Below are 13,091 nucleotides of genomic sequence, written 5' to 3'. Positions count from 1 at the left end.
ATATCCTTTTTCCATCTTTTAATTGGGTTAATCATTTTTTCTTGGTAAGCTGCTTGAGTTCTCTGTGTATTTTTGTTATCAGTCCCTTATCTGGGGCATAGTTTACAAAAATATTCTCCCATTCTGAGGGTTATCTTTTCACACTAATTACTGTGTCCTTTGCTGCGCAGAAACTTCTTAATCTGATGTAATCACATTTGCTTATTTTTGGGATTATTCCCTGTGTTTGGGGGGTCTTATTTACAAAGTCTTTTCCTACCCCAATGTCTCCCAGAGTTTCCCCAGTGTTTTCCACCAGTGGTTTTAAAGTTTGAGGTCTTAGGTTTCGATCTTTGATCCACTTTGAGTTGACTTTTGTTAATGGGGAGACATGGGGGTTCAGATTCATCTTTCTTCAGGTGGATATCCAGTTTTTCCAGCACCAATTGCTAAAGAGATGGGAAAGCTTGTTTTAACTCCCCTAAATATGCAAAGATTTGCCTCATTTCCCTATACATTTGGAGTGTCAGTGTCTCTTGACTTGACTAGATGTCTCAGAGTAGGTTGGTGCTGACTTTAGGCTTGAAGAGATCTCTCTCCAGAGAAGGTTGAGTCTTTGCTGCTGAGAGGCAGCCATTACTGGAGTACATGTTTAATACTTTGTCTGAAAGGGCTCTTGCTGCTGCCTCAGGCCAGTTTATTCCCAAACCCTGGGACCACACAGCTGCTGCCGGATATCCACGGAGTGTTTCTCAGAAGCATTCCTAGTGCCTGTGGTCCCCTGAGCAAGCAGTTATAAAATGCTGCGTCTTTCTTTTCCCAGAAATAAATCGGTGTCCTGTGTCTGACCAGGAAGACGTTGGCAATCATCAGTCCCCAGCGAAGCTGTCAGCGGGCTGTACACAAATAAGGAAATGTTGCAAAGCACACAGCACCTTTCTTTAGAGGAACTCCGACAGTTTACATTCAATTTCTCTTCAAATGTTGCTGAAAAGTTTCAGATATAGTAAGTTACTTAGTAACTGCTGAAATGAACTTACTGTAATCTTGTGCATGTGTGTGTCAATATTTGCACAGTCATGCCAAGATTATTTCTATAGGCTAAATTATTAAGAAATGGAGTTACTGGGTCAAAGGGCATCATATTTAAAATTTTGAAGGGCATCATGAATGGTTTTCCAAAGAAGGTGCTATTAATTTATATCCCCATTGGAAAGGCTACCCACTTTCCTTGGCTCTGGATATATCACACGTTTAACCTGACAGAGTAAGAGGGCCATCTCTGCAGCCTGATAGTTAAAGGAGCCAGATCCCACATGGCCAACCATGGTTTGAATTCCAGTTCCTGTGACAAGATAAACACACGAGACACAAACGTGTGTGCGCCCCAAATCCCCACAGGATGGAAAAACGGGGGGTCATGTCTTGTTGTGGGGTACATTCTTCCCCTCTCTCTCTGGTGAACATATATGCCTTCTGACAATTAAAAACCAATAGGGAGACCAGCAGTTGGCGTAATGGCTATGTCGCTGGACTCCCACGTAGTAGACCGCGGTTCGCATCCCGGACCCAGTGGCTTAAAACTCACGCCAGGCGCGTGTGTGTGCGTGCCCAAGATCCCGAGAGGAGAATGGAGGAGAAGGGATTGCAGCGTGGCCATCCCCCCGGGGGGTGATTTCTCGCTTTCTGTCTCTCTGTCTCTCTCTGGTGAACGCACGCGCCCTGTAGCAAAAACAAAACAAAAACAAAATAAAACAAAACAAAACAACCCAATAGGTAAAAAATAGAATTTCTGGACCAGTAGATGGCATAATGGTTATGTCACTGAACTCCCACGTAGTCTACCAAGGTTCATGTCCTGGACCTGGTGGCTTAAAACTCACGCCAGGCGCGTGTGTGTGCGTGCCCAAGATCCCGAGAGGAGAATGGAGGAGAAGGGATTGCAGCGTGGCCATCCCCCCGGGGGGTGATTTCTCGCTTTCTGTCTCTCTGTCTCTCTCTGTTTCTCTGGCGAACGCATGCGCTCTATAGCAAAAACCTCTTCAAAAAGTAAACAGAATTTTATTATTGTTTAGATTTACATTTAAAAAAAATCATGATGAAGTGTATGCAGTTCATGTTGCAGTCCATGTTTAATAGGATTGTTCATCTTTTTGTTATCGATTTGTTTGAGACTTTTAAGAAATTTTCTCTGTGTTATTTGTAGCACAAATGGTTTTTACTTCATGGTGGCATGGCATTTGTCAATTTCTTTTGTTGCTTCATGGATTTTTTTAAAAAATGTTTTCCCTATAGGGCAAATGCACTTGCCAGGGAAGAACAGAGACAGACAGTAAGAGGGCAGTGAGAAATCACTCTCCCAGGGAGAATGGTCACACACAATCCCATCTCCTCTATTCTCCTCCTGGGATTCTGTGCACACATACACATGCACGTGTACCCAGTGTGATTTTTAAATCTCCAGGTCTGGGACTCAAACATCGGTCAGCCATGTGAGAGTCTAATGCCTTAATTACCATGCCATCTGCTGGCCCCACGTCATGGAAAATTTTTTTATGAAGTCAAATTTCATTGATCCTTTGCTTTGTCACGTGTAGTATTTATAGCATATTTAGAATGTGTTTTCATAGCTTAGGGAGATCTATAAAATTAACTTCTTGGGTTTATACTGCTTTTGTGGCTTAATTTTTAAATATTTATTTATTTATTTATTTATTTATTTATTTAGGAGAGGTTTTTGCTATAGATTGCAGGTGCTCACCAGAAAGACACAGGTGGAGGGGAGAGAGAGAAAGAGAGAGAAAGCGAGAAATCACCCCCCTCCCCCCCCCCAGGGAGGATGGCCACATCGCAATCCCTTCTCCACCATTCTCCTCTCAGGACCCTGGTCACACATGCACACATGCCTGGCCTGAGTTTAAGCCACCGGGTCCAGGTCTTGAACCGCAGTCGACTACATGGGAGTCCAGTGACATAGTCATTATGCCAACTGCTGGTCCTGATACTTAATATTTTATTTGTCCAAACTTTAATTTGTAATAATGTGGGTAACATGCATTTTTTTTGTGATTTTCTAAATAACAAGTTATCTTCCTTCACACAAAATAGGGGTCTTATTTAACTGTTTAAGTCTTTATCTATTTCATATGTTTTCAGGTATTTTGCCTTTATTTTCCATAAGTCGTTGTATAGTTTGAGGCTTGTATAGTTTGAGCACATTTAGACCTTTGATCCATTTTGAGTTGATCTTTGTTAGTGGTGAGAAATAGGGATCCAAGTTCATTATTTTGTGGGTGTACACCCAGTTCTTCCAGCACCATTTACTGAACAGACTTCCTTTTCTCTGATGTATTGTTCTGTGCCCTTTGTCAAAGGCCAGTTGGCTATCTGTTTGGGGGTTATTTTCGGAGTCTCTATTCTGTTCCATAGGTCTGTGTGTCTGTTTTGGGGCTGAATTTTCTGAAATCTCTCTCTTGTGTAAGCTTTCCTTCATCCCTTTTCTCTGTATAGCACCTCTCTTGGTTATTCTCCGGTCTCGTCTTACTCCTCTGACTGTAGAGATAATTATTCTTTGACAGTCATATATGGGGTCAAATGTCAGCGTGTAAGTCACCTATATCCCCAGTGTTCATGTTCACTCCCCTTGTGGACCACGTGCCTTCGTGTATATGGTTTTCCTGGATTCCATATTGTTCCTGAATTCCCAGAGGAATCCTGGTATTTGATTTCAAATGCACAGGCAGTCTTGTGACTCACTCTCCTTCATTTTCATATCATGCCTTTGGTCATGAAATTTTACTTCCTTTGCTTGAGTTCATAGTTGTAGTCCTAAGAATCCTCAGATGGGACGCGGTCTGTCAAACACTGCTGCAGCAGCTGTGCTCTGGGGGTCTGGGCTGCTAAGCGGGTCCTGCCCACAGCTGGGGCGGCCTATGTCGAGCGGCGCTCATGGCGAGGAGGGCTCAGCTCGCAGGTGGAAGACCCTCACTTACTTCGTTGCGCTGCCGGGGGGTGGGAGTGAGCATGCTGAACGACTTCCTGAAGTCGCACCACGGGGAGCACGGGAGACCCGAGTTCATCGCCTACGCCCATCTCCGCATCAGGTCCAAGCCCTTCCCCTGGGGAGATGGTAACCATACTCCATCCCATAACCCTCATGTGAATCCGCTTCCGACTGGCTATGAAGATGAGTAAAGAGAACGTGGACCACTGCCCAGGGGACCACAACACTGGTTTGGACCATTACTCTGCACGTGGACCAGAAAAGTGTACGGTACCTTAAGCTCACCTTCTTCACTTGTAGCAAATGATGACAAGTATGCTGATCTTCCATCCTTTTTGCTTGCAGCAAGAGATGGCCTTAATAAATAACACAAACTTAAAAAAAAAATAGAATCTTCAAATGGTCAAAACTGGAGTACTAAAAAACAAAACAAAACAAAACAAAACAAAAAAGTTTTCCCAGAAGTAATGGTAGAAGAAGGGAGTTAAGAGAAGAACAATTCAGACTTAATGTTATAGATATTGCTCGCGAAGAGTTTGTATTTATTTATTTTTAACTAATTAATTTAGTTACATTTAATCACGTCTTTACAGTGTACATTTCTTCTTCCAGCACAAATACTATGCATGTCAGTCAAGCCAAAGATATTAGTCTATAACTTATCAGCAAATAGCTTCTCATTTCTTGGCAATTAAGCATACTTTGACTTGTTTTTTCCTTCCCCTTTCCCCTCTCTCCCTTCCTTACTAAACTTTTTTTTCACATTTTATTGATTCACAAAATACCTTTAATTAAAAAGATGAACAAAGCTAGAATCTAGTGACAAGTGCGCTATAACTTTCTTCCGAAACTTTTAAAATTAATTAATTAATTTACATTCATTCCCTGAGCATCATCACAGCATACAAAATATGATTTCCTATCCAGAATATACTGCATAGTGGCTTAATCATATATGCTATTGTCAATAATTTTCCATTTCTAGTTTCATATATATACATATATATACATACACATAAATGTATATTTATATATATTACCCCTATTTCTCACCCTCTGCCATTTCTCACCCTCCTCTCACACTACCTCAGGTGTCTATAGTTGTTTTCCATTAGTTTTTTCCCCATATTTTATTGATACACAAAATTTCTTAAATAATCTAACTACTTTCAGTAGCAAGTTCAGCTGGTATATACATATCTGTGAATACATGTCTGACTCTAGGTGTGAAACTCATACTAAAAGGCAGCACCTACCTGATGCTATAGAGCTTACTACGGTCATTAAATAGGTATTTTTTAATTTCAAGGAAAGCAGTTTTAGCTTTAATAAATCAAAGAAATGCTAAGGAAATATGCTTAAAACTTAAAGCCAGGAAACAGGTTGGGATTCTGTTCAAACAGTAGTAACATGAACCTATCAGCAGCTCAAGACAGGACAAAAATCCTTAAAACTGGAAAACAAAGCCTAGAAGAACATCAGCAATGTTTTAGTCAAAAGTCATAAAATGCTATTTTACCAGTTCAGTTTCACTTACTTAATCTATCTTCTATTGTGGTTTGATCATCCCAATCAAATTCTGGGATATAATATTCAACTCCAGACTTGTCCCTATGATTAAGTTGGCCCTTCTCTTAGTTTTTGAACTCTTACTTCTGTGTGTCTGTATTTAATTTTCCTGGTATGAGAATTTCTTGGAGATCTGGTCTGCTGCTGGCAAATTTTTTCACGTTTTGTTTATCTGAGAATGCTCTTGTCCTTTTTTCTCCCATATAAAGGATAATCTTACCGGGTACAGTATTCTTGGTTGAAATTGCTTTTCTGTTAACACTTTCAATATATTTTGCCATTCTTTCCTCACTCATTTTGTTTCTGATGAGAGGTTCTCTGTTAATCTGATGGGATATCCTTTGTAGGTAACTTGAAATGTTTCTCTCTTGCCAATCTTAGTATCTTTTATTTTTTTGGAGAAGTTTTTGCTATAGGATGTGTGCGCTCGCCAGAAAGACAGACAGAGAGAGACAGAGAGACAGAAAGTGAGAAATCACCCCCTATGGGGGGATAGCCATGCCGCAATCCCTTCTCCTCCATTCTCCTCTCAGGATCTTGGGCACATACGCACACATGCCCGGCGTGAGTTTAAGCCACTGGATCTGGGACTCAAACCACGATCAGCTACATGTGAGTTCAGTGACATAGCCATTATGCAAACTGCTGGTCCCTCAATCTTAGTATCTTGTCTTTGTCTGTGGTTTTGGTCAATCTGCCTATAATGTGTCTTGGAGAAGATCTTCTTGGGTTGATTCTATTTGGGGGCCTTTATAGTTCTTGGGACTGGATCTTTGAGTGCCTCTCTAGGTTTGGAAAGTTTTCTTCCAGGATTTCATGGAATAGGTTGTCATGTCCATATGAGTCTCTTCGCCTTCTGGGATACCAGTTATCTGGATGTTTGGACGTTTGTGGTATTTCTTGTATATTATTCTCATTTTGGGGAGCAGTTTTCTCAGTCTTCATAGTGGGTTTTTCTAGAGCAGTGATTCTGTCTTCTACATCTGAGATTTGATTTTCTATATGATCTAGTCTGCTTTTAATACTTTCAAGGGAAGATTTGATTTTATGTATTATAGTCTTCATCTCTAACAGGTCCATTTGATTCTTTTTTATAGTGTGTATTTTCTCTTTTAGATATTGCAAGAATTTCTTCACCTCCTGGAACTCATCAGCTCCTTTCTCTTACCTCTTCTGTAGTTCATTGTCTCTCTTCTCTTCCATCTCTGTTAGCTTTGTCACTTTGAATATTCTAAATTCTTTATCTGACACTTCCATGAGTTTCATTGTACTGTCTGAGGATAAAAAGAAGTTATTCTTTTCCCTTGGAGGAGAGGTATTTTCTTGCTTTCCCATATTTCTTGTGACCCTGAGGCGATTTCTAGTCATCTGATAGATGGTGCATTTCTTCCAAATTCTCAAAGTTGAATCTGAGTGTTCAGAGGCGTGCAGGAGGAGGTGATCTGCAATCTCTCTTCTGTTTCATTTTCACTCTGTGTGCATCAGATTCAGTGGGAATAGAGGAATATTCTGACCCTAAACAAATTCAGATGTTTGTATCCTGTTCACTTTGACCTGTCTAGACACTTAGCATGTAGAGGCCACTAGAAATGAATCTGGAGGGAGAAGTCTCAGCAGAAAAAAATCTTCATTTTTGGTCAAGGAAAGCAATATTCACAGCTCAAGTTCAATAACCATCTCAGTATGGGCCTGGCCTGGGCTTGTGCCTTTCTCATTAGGAATGAATCTGGAGGGAGAAGTCTCAGCAAAATATCGTCATTTTTGATCAAGGAAAACAATGTTTTACAGCTAAAGTTTGGTATTCATCTCAGGATGGGCCTGGCCTGGGTTTGTACTTTTCCAGAAATGAATGTGGAGGGAGAAGTCTCAGCAGAAAATCTTCATTTTTGGTCAAGGAAATCAATATTCACAGCTCAAGTTTGGTATCTATCTCAGGATATGAACTTTTAATATATTTTAAATAAACCTATTCTGATAGGCTTCAGTGCTGTCAAGTAATAATTTGAAAATGATAAAAGATGGATTCTTTTTTGAGTATACAGTCCACACATGTTTAACTAACTTTTGAAAAATTGCATTTATTGTTACTATTTTTGATTAATGAATCACAGTTAATTTATTAATGAAGGAGCCAGAAGGATGAGAAATGTGTCAAGGGAGAGTGGGAAAGTCTTAATACAGACACAGTCAGAGAAAAAAAGGCTGCTGGAATAAGATTTCTAAGAGAAACAAAAAAGGAGGTTAATGCCCTACTTGACAATACAGCCTTAAATTTTGGAGTTCCTTTAAAAATAGCTTTAGAGAGATATAATTGACATGAAATAATAGTGCTATTGAAAACATACACGTAGCACCCTGTTGACATTTGTGTGCACTTGGAAAGCACCATCGTAACCAAGATAATGATTATATACACTGACCGCTAAGTGCCCCTTTCCTTTGTAGTGTCTCCCTCTCACCAGGTCTCACGTGCCCACATTCACAAATAGCCACCAATCTATTTTCTGCCATAATAAATTAAATAGCTTTAAAAGTTTTTTGAGAGATTTTTGCTATAGGACACATATGCTCACCTGAGGACAGAGAGACAGAAAGTGAGAACTCACCCCCCATGGGGATGACCATGCCGCAATCCCTTCTCCATCCTCCTGTCAGGATATTTTGGGCACATATGCACATGCACTTGGAGTGAGTCTTAAGCCGCTGGACCCAGGACTCGAACCACTGATGACTATGTGGGAGTCCAGTGACATACCTTTGCACCATCTACCGATCCCTATTTATAATTTTATATAAATAGAAGGAGCGTATGCATGGGTTTTAATTTGATTCTTTTACACAACAAAATTATTTTGAAATTTATCTACATTGCAGCATGTATCATTAATTAATTCACTGGCCCCAGAGCCTAGTGGAGGGAGCTGAAACTCATATAGTCAACGGTGGTTGGCATAGCCCTGGCTGCTTGCAAAATTTGCTGGCACATGTGCACGTGCGCCCAAAAATCCCAATGGAGAAATGAGGAGAAGAGATCGCAGCGTGACCACATCCCATTTGGGACAGATGCTCACTCACTCTCTCTCTCATGAGTGTATGTACCTTCCGGCAATTCAAACTTTATTTTTTACTGCTAAGTTTTATTCCCAAGGCGCATGGAAGAATGAAAGGTACTAACGTCTGATGCTCACACAGGAGTGGGGAGAACGCCTTTCCCAACCACCCAGGCTGAAAACACAGCTTCAGAAAAGGCCTCGCTTCAGTAGTAGAACATAATTTCCCTAGACGGGGCACTATTTTGCCCACATAGAAAATAATATAGCATAATGGAGAGGTTTATCTCAGGAATACTAGGTTGTTTTAACATTTAAAAACCAGTAAGTACAATCCTATGTCCACCTCCAGCAAGACAAAGTGGATGTACTTTTCCCATTTCTCAACATACACACACTCACGAACACACACACCAACAAAATGAAAAAAGAAAACAAGAACCAAAACAAAAAACCCTTTCAATCTAGGGACCTTAACCTTGTGATACATTCTGCAGGTCTTCTTTTGCTTCTTTAACCAAAATGAGTATTGACGAAGTTGGTACCACAGACAGGCCAGCAGCTTCAGACAAAAATAGCTCAAGCGAAAGCCTGTTCTCTCTAGCCAAAGGACCAGGGAAGGAGGAGACTCACAAGACATTAAACTATCAGGTATTAACTGCTCTTCTCTAGCCAAACCAAACAGCTGATATTGCAGCTCTAACCTCATTCACACTAGTAAAATCTAAGCAAACCCTGTGAGATATGAAACTCCAAACACCCCTCTCATCTTTGGCTCCACCTCACCCTCCCAGGGTGGTATTAGAGTCTGAGTAGAGACCCAGGACTTTAGTTCCCACCCAGCAACAGGAGCTGTTAGTGGAGACCGTCGCCTGCATTTCTGTCCCCACGGGTACTAGTAAGAGGGTGAGAGTGCAAATCCTGTAAAGGGAAGACAAAGATGATGGATCCAAAACTGGATTCAAAGCATGGCTGGAAATAGCCCAGATGTGACACAAGTGCTAAAGCCACAGAGTAAAGACACTGAGCAAATTCTAAGCGAGGTCAACCAAAAAAAGCCACGCCAAAACATATAATAGAACTTACAAAACCTAAAGACAGAGAAAAATATTTAAAAGAGCAAGAGAGAAAGCATGTTGTACCTACAAATACACGTCCACATACACAAAATAAAACAAAACTACTATGAATTAATTTCTCACTGGAAACCAAGGAGGCCAGAAGGAAGTGGCTTGACATTTTATAAGTGCTGACAGAATACAACGATCAACACGGAATCTTATATCCTTAGGGAATAAAGGGGAATTGGCACCTTCTCAGATGAAGGAAAACTAAGGGAATTTCTTACTAGCTGACCAACCCTAAAAGAGTAACTTAAAGAAATTTTTTAAACACAAATAATATGATATAATAAAGAATCAGAAAATATCAGAATGGAAGAAAAACACATAAAAATGTCAATGAATACCATAGACCTTTTCCTCCTATTTTTAAAGTTATATTTTATTTCTGAGGGAAAATTATAATGCTGTCTAACATGGTTTTAAATTTTTGAGCAAAAATAGTTAAAACAACTCTGTTATAAGTGGGGAGGGTAAAGGATGGAAAGACAGATATAGTTTCTACATTTCATTCAAATGGGTAAAATTATGACACCAGTAGGATACGTTACACATTTAATGTAAACCCTAAAGTAGTCACTAAAAAATCTATACAAAGAAATGTAGGCAAAAAGTAGATAAATTAAAATGAGATTCTAAAAAAGTTTAAGTAATCCACTGCAATGTGGGCTATGAAAAGAAAAAATAGAGAACAAAAACAAATAATAAAATGGCTGACTTAAACCCTAACATCAAAATACGTTAGATGTAAATGATCTGTATATGGCGATTATAAAACAGAAATTTGTAGAGTAAGTCTTGAAAAGTCACGCAGGCTGTCTCATTCCGAAAGAATGAGGTAGGCAGATTGAAACTTAAAAGACAAATATATATCATGCAAATGTCCATCTAAAGAAAACAGGAGTGGCTCTATTAACATCAGATACAGCAGATTTCAGAGTAAAAACATTGACCAGAGACAGAAAAAGACCATATAATGTAATAAAAGGGTCAATCCCTAAATAGATATAGCAATCCTAAATGTTTATACACTAAACTAGACAGTAGCAAAATGTGCAAGAAAAACACATCACTTAAAAGAATGGGAAAACTGAAAAGAACTGAAAGGAGAAACAAATTCACAATTATTATTAGAAACATAAACATTCTTACTTTAATGATCAAAACAACTAGACAGAAACTCAGTAAAGCTATAGAGGAAGTGAGCAACATTGTCAATGAACAGGATCTGACTGGCAATATAAGATACTTTATCAACAACATAGAATACATATTTTATTATATTTAAACACCTGTGGGTCATATACTAAGATAAATTACATACTGGACTATAAAACAAACCTCTATAAGGTTAAAATTATTGAAATCATACAGAATGAATTTTCTGTTCACAATGGCATCAAGTTAGAAATCAATAACAAATGATAACAGGAAAATATCCAAAACACTTAGAACTTAAAAGAATATTTTACGCCATTGCCAAATCCATTCAGACTTTCTCTGAAGGGTAATTTTAAAAAAATGCATGGAACTGAATGAAAATGAAAATGAAACGTATCAAAAATTCAGTGTAACAGAACTAAAGTAGTGTCTAGTGAGTAAAATGTTTAACACTAAATGCACACATTGGAAAAGAGGAAGTCTCCTTACCTCAAGAACTTGAAAAAGAAAAGTCAAATAAACTCAAATCAAGCAGAATAAAAAAAAAATTGAAGAACAGAAATTAATGAAATTGAAAACAATAAGATAATAGAGATGGTTAATAAAATCAAGAGCTTATTCTTTGAAAAGACTAATAAATTTGACAAATTCTTTTTTTTTTTTTTTTGGAGAGATTTTCGCTATAGGGCACGTGTGCTTGCCAGACAGAAAGAAAGAGACAGAGAGGCGGAAAGCGAAAAATCACCCCCCCATGGAGGATGGTCACGCCGCAATCCCTTCTCCTCCATTCTCCTCTCGGGATCTTGGGCACGCACGCACACGTGACCGGTGTGAGTTTTAAGCCACCGGGTCCGGGACGCGAACCGCGGTCGACTATGTGGGAGTCCAGAGACATAGCCATTACGCTAACTGCTGGTTCCCAACAAATTCTTAATATGACTGGAGAAAAAACAGAGGAAACATTCTATTTTATTACATGAAGTGTTGCCTAATTCTAAGTAAGTTAAAATCACGAAAGAGAGAGAAGATACAAAGTGCAAATATTAGGAATGAAATAGGGACAACGAGGACTTCAAAAAGTTCATGGAAAATGGAATTAAAGTAGAAATTAATTTTGGTGGGAAAAATCCTGAAATATATGCATAATTTTTCATAATATTCATTTTCCACAAACTTTCTGAGATTCTGTCTATCAGTACAGATATGACATCACAGGATAATAAGAGAATACTATGAGCAAATCTCCATATACAAACGTTTGACAAACTTTATGAAATGGGCCAGTTTCCAGTAAACTACAACCTACCACAATTCATATAATATGAAAATGACAATTTGAAGTTCCCATTAATAAATGGAATTTGTAGTTTAACAGCTAACAAAAATAAATAATCAGCTTCATGTAATTTTGCTAAAGAAGTCTATCAAATGTTTAAAGGAGAAAGAATTCTATCAAATATTTAAGGGAGATTTAATGCCAACCTACACAATCTCTCATAAAGCTAGTTTTACCATAAAATGACACTACAGTATCCCTTCTGAATGTAGATGTGAAAATCTTTAACAAACTTGGCAAATAGAATTAGCAAATATGAAAATAATTCTATATTATTACCAAGTGACATTTATTCCAGGCATGCAATGCTAACTCAATAGTCAAAAACCAATTACTGTAAACTACAATTCTAATAGAACTAAAGAATCAAAATAATACTATATTAATTAATAAAGAAAAAGCGTTTCACTGAATTCAATACTTAGTTAAGATAAGTACTGTCAGAAAAGTGGAAATAAAGGGAACTTTTCACAACTTGATAAAGAATATCTACAAAAACCCTACAGCTAACAGTATGGTTAAAGACTAAATGCTTTTTCCTCGGAGTGGGATTAATACAAGGATGTTTACTCTCACCACCACAGTACAACATAATACTGAAATTTCTATCCAATATAATGAAGAAGGAAGTAAAAATAAAAGACATATAAATCAGAAGGAAGAAATAAAACTGTCTCCCTTTCCAAGTGACATGGTTGACTATGGTGAAAATCTCAAAGAATCGATGAAATAAAAAAAAAAGACCTGGAAGCTTGAGAAACGTCCTGGGTGTGTGTGTGTTTGTGTGTGTGTATGTGAGTGTGTGTGCCCAAAATCTGAAAAGGAAGGAGAAATAGGGGAGTAGGGATTGCAGTATCATCATATCAAGTGAG

General features: G+C 38.5%; 1 pseudogene; it reads left to right on the top strand.

The window, feature by feature from the left end:
* The first annotated feature begins 3,854 nt into the window (after window positions 1-3,854).
* LOC102499358 (cytochrome c oxidase subunit 6A1, mitochondrial-like) lies at window positions 3,855-4,189 on the top strand (annotated as a pseudogene).
* Window positions 4,190-13,091: the final 8,902 nt, after the last annotated feature.

Source organism: Tupaia chinensis, unplaced genomic scaffold (assembly GCF_000334495.1).
Source record: "Tupaia chinensis unplaced genomic scaffold, TupChi_1.0 Scaffold000404_1, whole genome shotgun sequence".
Taxonomy (NCBI): Eukaryota; Metazoa; Chordata; class Mammalia; order Scandentia; family Tupaiidae; genus Tupaia; species Tupaia belangeri.
The sequence above is the reverse complement of the archived record's forward strand: the minus strand, read 5'-3'. Positions and strand labels throughout refer to the sequence as shown.